Raw genomic sequence first — 5269 nt, forward strand, 5'->3', positions numbered from 1 at the left:
ACAATTATGGGCTGGGCCTCCGGTTAATAGGTTAGTCCCAAAAATAATATAAAAGTGGATAATAAAGCCCAATAATGTCCAAAACAGTAGATAATATAGCATGGAGCAATAAAAAATTATAGATACGTTGAAGACGTATCACTCGCGTGGCGCTATGGGCGACGGTCTGCGCCGCTGCATGAGGGAGAGAGTGACAGAAAAGGAATTTTCTGTTACATCTGGTGAATACCAAACATACCCTCGGGTGTGCGGGATTTGTTTCCCACCTCTGCCCATTTTTGCCCCTTTACTAGAAAATACTACCCCAATTCTCTGGTACTATTGATAAATCAATGCCTTTGAATCGCTAGAATGGATGGCTCATATTTACTTGGATGTACCGTAAAAGGTCTTTAATGGTTCCTGGTTCTTTCTCCCTCTTCTTTCCTCCTTAGCAGTCGTCATGTCTCTTTAATCGCCCACTTGCAAGAAAACAAAGTGGCTCCTTTCTCTATGTCATCCTTCTCATCCAAAAGCATCGTCGTTGTTACAAAAATTTGTCATCTCCCCAAACTTTAGGAAACCTATGGAAGGGTCCTCACGTAATGTCAAACCGGTGTTACGAGACATGCTGGAAGATGAGAGTTCGGATGTTCGTGGGAGTGAACCTTTGGATCCATGGACTTTTTATTTTTGGACTTGATTGCTTGCTCCATAATGGTTTTCCTCTTCTGCTTCATTTGGCTCCTAGATATCTGCCTGTCCCATGGTTGCCTCATTTCTTGGTATGGGAAAGGTATGGCCAAACGAAGTGGTTGGACGTATAGGAGCCCAACTCACTAGGGATCAAACCTCATATTTGACGCTTTGGTGTCTCATAAAGACATAATATTTTTGTAGTGAAAGGCGATATTTTTGTCAATAATGAGATGCCTGTGGTGACATCATCAACTTTAAGACCCGTCGGCTCAGCCTTTCGAATGTGCTTATAGGGGAACGGTGCGTATGTGTGCGTTCATAGGATAAGTGTATGTACGTATTTGTGAGTGTCTGCATCTGGACTATGTTTCTTTAAAAAATACATTTTTTGGTAGTTCAATTCTTTTTATTTTGGCAGGGAAGTTGTTCAAGTCTTCAACAAAACATCATTTTGAAGCATATTCTTTAATACATTAATAATCTACTTTGTTGGTTTTCAATTTAATATAATGATTTAATCGATTTGTTTCACTACTACTTTATTCAAGGTAGTATTCATTTTACAAATACTTTCTTGGAAATGAATATGTCTATGCTACTTTTTTCTGAAAGTCAGTCGTCTCTGCTATTAAGGAGGGGCGTTGTCCCGAGCAGCTACGTGGGCACTCGAGGTTCTCATCCCTTCCATGGACTCAGACCATAGGATGCCATCGCCCTCAGGAGTTCTTCCCTTCCATTGACTCAGACCGACCATAGGATGCCATCGTCCTGAGCGCAACGCTGAGGAATTGTATCCCGTTCTTTCATTCAAGATTAGATCGGAACCCAAGAGTTCATGAGATACTACTAGTAGTCCTCGCTGTAAAATGGATGGACCTGGATGAACTAGATACGAGACACCGTCAGGGTCAGAGCTGCCCAAGAAGTCCATGGATTCCTTGAAAAGATGAAAGGGAGATCTCACTCAGCGAAAGTGTCCTGCTTCCTTCCAGTCCACGTGCTCTGGCCCCGCCCGCACGACACGCTGCCAAAGATGTCATTCAAGAAAGCAGTGTGCTACTCACCGCAAGCCTCCGATTGCTACTACTTTGCCAGACACGCCCGTTCTCCCTGTAGCTTTCTGCCCGGCATCTCCACACCGTCCCAAGAAAAATCGTAACAATGGCGAGCTATTTATGGGTCGTGCTCGTGCGTGTGCTTCTTCAAGGCAAACGCAAACGCTGCAAGTGTGGCGAGCACTGGTGGCAAGGAACTATGCAGCAGTCTGTGCTAGCCCTTGGTCTGCTCCTGCTGCTGCTGAGCCTCGACGCAGTGGTGGCCTTGGCGGCGGAAGACGACCAGTTCGCCTACCAAGGATTCGCCACGGCGAACCTCACGCTGGACGGCCTCGCCACCGTCATGCCCAACGGCCTCCTGCTGCTCACCGACCCGGTCTGAGATAACCAGACAACAGGCCATGCCTTCCACCCCACACCACTCCGCTTGCTCCGAAGTTCCACCACGACGAACCGCACCGCCATGGCGCGCTCCTTCTCCACATCCTTCGTGTTCGCCATTTCGTCCAGGTACGATGGCCCGACCGGCTATGGGCTTGCGTTCGTGGTCGCCCTGACCTCGAACCTCTCAGCTGCCAACAGCGGGCCGTACCTTGGCCTCCTCAACGCGACCAACGGCACGGCAAGCGATCACATCTTGGCGGTCGAGCTCGACACCATCATGAACATCGCGTTCCGTGACATCAACAGCAATCACGTCAGCATCGACGTCAACAGCCTCATCTCACGGCAGGCCAAGCCGGCCGGGTACTACAGAAATGAGAACGGCGCCTTTCAACAGCTCAATCTAAACAGCCGCCAACTGTTCCCAGGTCATTGTTTTGCTTTAACTATAACTTTCATCAGGTCAAAATATTTTAGCGGATTCAAGTGAAATTCATTGATTTCGGCTATGGCTGAAATATTTCTGAAACTAAAATTCAAAACAATGTGCAGGTGTGGGTAGACTATGACACCCAGGCCAAGCGACTCAACGTGACATTAGCACCTGTGCAGGTACCAAAGCCAGAAAATCCTCTGCTCTCAGAGGTCATTGATCTCTCCACAGTCACGGCGGACAAGATGTACGTCGGGTTTACGGCTTCCGAAGGTAAGGTCGATCGCACCCACCACTATGTCCTTGGATGGAGCTTCAGTTTGGATGGACCTGCCCTACCGCTAGACTTTTCCAAGCTTCCCACCCTACCACGCCTAGGTCCCAAGCCTCAGTCTAAGATCTTGGATGTCATACGACCATTGGCCACGGTATTGCTTGCCATTGCAGTGGTAGCAGCCGTATTCTTCTTCTTGTGGCATCGGCACCGATCTGCCGAGGTGAGAGAAGATTGGAAGGATGAGTTCGGCCCACATCGTTTCGCATACAAGGATTTATTTCATGCCGCTGAGGGGTTTTTGGGTAGGAATTTACTTGGAGTTGGAGGATTTGAAAGGGTGTACAGAGGATTGCTTTCCGCGTCCAATTTGGAGGTTGCGGTGAAGAGGGTGTCACATGATTCAAAACAAAGACTAAGGGAGTTCCTTGCGGAGGTGGTGAGCGTTGGCCGTCTCCACCACCGGAATCTCGCACGGTTACTAGGCTACTGCCGCCGAAAGGATGAACTTCTCTTGATTTGTGAGTACATGGAAAATGGTAGTCTTGACAAGTTCTTGTATACTCAAAATAAGCCGGCTCTACATTGGTCCGAGAGGTATCAGATCATCAAAGGTGTTGCATCAAGCTTGTTGTATCTTCATGAGGAATGGGAGCAAATTGTCATACATCGAAATATAAAGGCTAGCAATGTCCTCTTGGACAGTAGTTGAATGGACGACTCGGTGATTTTGGTCTAGCAAGGTTGTACGACCATGACACAGTTTCTAAAACAACACATGTGGTGGGTACCATGGGGTACCTTGCACCGGAACTTATATGCACCGGGAAGGCAACACCCTTAACCGATGTGTTCGCATTTGGTGTGTTTCTCCTTGAGGTCGCATGTGGGCGTAGGCCAATCAACAGTAGCAAGGATATCACAGAGTTAGTGTTGGTTGAATGGGTGCTAGAACATCACTGCAACGGCTCAATTCTTGACGTCGTCGATCCACGTCTCATGGGGAATTTCAACACAGAGGAAGCCACCCTCCTGCTCAAATTAGGTTTGTTATGCTCTTACCCATCTGCCAATGCAAGGCCTAGCATGCGAAAAGTCATGCAATATTTGGATCATGACCAGTCAATCCCTGACCTGGCTGCAACCTACATGAGTTACGGCACAATAGCAATGATGGAGAATGAAGGGTTCAATTCGTACATGATGTCCTGCCCTTCATTGAATACGAGTATTTGTGTTGTATCTAGTGAGTCTTCGGTGTCGATTTTTGAAGAGGGAAGGCGAATGCTTGTAATGTACTCCTCTTTTTTTGTTCTTCTCTTAATGTTCCTTTAAGCACTTGTAATCTCTACTCCTAATGCTTGAGTTGGTTGAATAGTATGGTTTATTTTTGTCCCATCACTTTCAACCGTTTTTTTTCGCTGTTTTTTTTCGTCCCCTCCCCTCATCCCATGGGTTTATTTCCGCATCATCTCTCACACAACGAAAAAAAATCTGAATGAATCAGAACTTTCCATACTGACGAAAATTATTTAGTAATGTCTTTATGTGCAAGAATCAATCACGATCAATCTCTAAAGATCAAATCTAAATTAATTAACCTTGACATAAATCGATCAATCACATTAATTAATCTTTATGCGAAGAAAAGGAAGCATCCTCATCTAAAAAAGGGAAACATCTTTCTCCTCTCTACCAAACAAACTGCCCACCCCTTTTTTGACTCTTGAGCGAGGGCTAGGGGTGTGTTTGGTTTGTGCCCCAACTAGCCCCACCAAAATATTGGCATGACCAAAGCGAGGGCATGACAAAAAATTTGGTAAGATGGTGTCGTTTGGTTTATAGCCATTGTACATGCCAAAATTTTGGTAAAGTTGCTGGACTTCGTTTGGTTTGGAGCCAACTGAGTTTGCGTTGGGTTAGTGTTTGGTTTGATTCTACTCGTAGTTTTGTTGAGCTGCTAAAAGAGTGAGACAAGGACTATAGGACCTTTTCACAACAAAAGGAAAAATTAACCAAGGGATTATAAGGTTAGCCGGACTAAAATCCACGGCAATGAAAACACAATTAGGAAACAAATCGCTGCAACTAATAATAGGTGAGGACTGCTTTGGACTACGGAGGCACCACCGGCATATGCATGGCGCGCGTGGAGCGAGTCTCACGCAGAAAAAGGCTGCAGTTAATTAGGGAGGCAAACAACCAATTTAATCAGTAGCTGTGCGACAGCGCGTGGAGCTTTAGATTCAGTTAGCGTTAATTTGGCCGGATAATCCGCATGCCATTCGTTATAATACAGCATATTCACGTACGGAAGAGCGGGCGTCGAACTCGCCAATTTTTTGACGAACGTTTTCCGCGCCGACGTTGCGCCAACAGATTGGCGAAAATAACATGGGAAGGTCCTGGGCGTGCTGGGCGAGCCAAAATTTTGGCCCCAATCCA

General features: G+C 46.4%; 1 pseudogene; it reads left to right on the top strand.

Annotated features, from left to right (window-relative positions):
* Positions 1–1812: 1812 nt before the first annotated feature.
* LOC119357658 lies at positions 1813–4159 on the top strand (annotated as a pseudogene).
* The last annotated feature ends 1110 nt before the right edge of the window (positions 4160–5269 follow it).

The sequence above is a fragment of the Triticum dicoccoides genome, chromosome 2A, assembly GCF_002162155.2.
Source record: "Triticum dicoccoides isolate Atlit2015 ecotype Zavitan chromosome 2A, WEW_v2.0, whole genome shotgun sequence".
NCBI lineage: Eukaryota > Viridiplantae > Streptophyta > Magnoliopsida > Poales > Poaceae > Triticum > Triticum dicoccoides.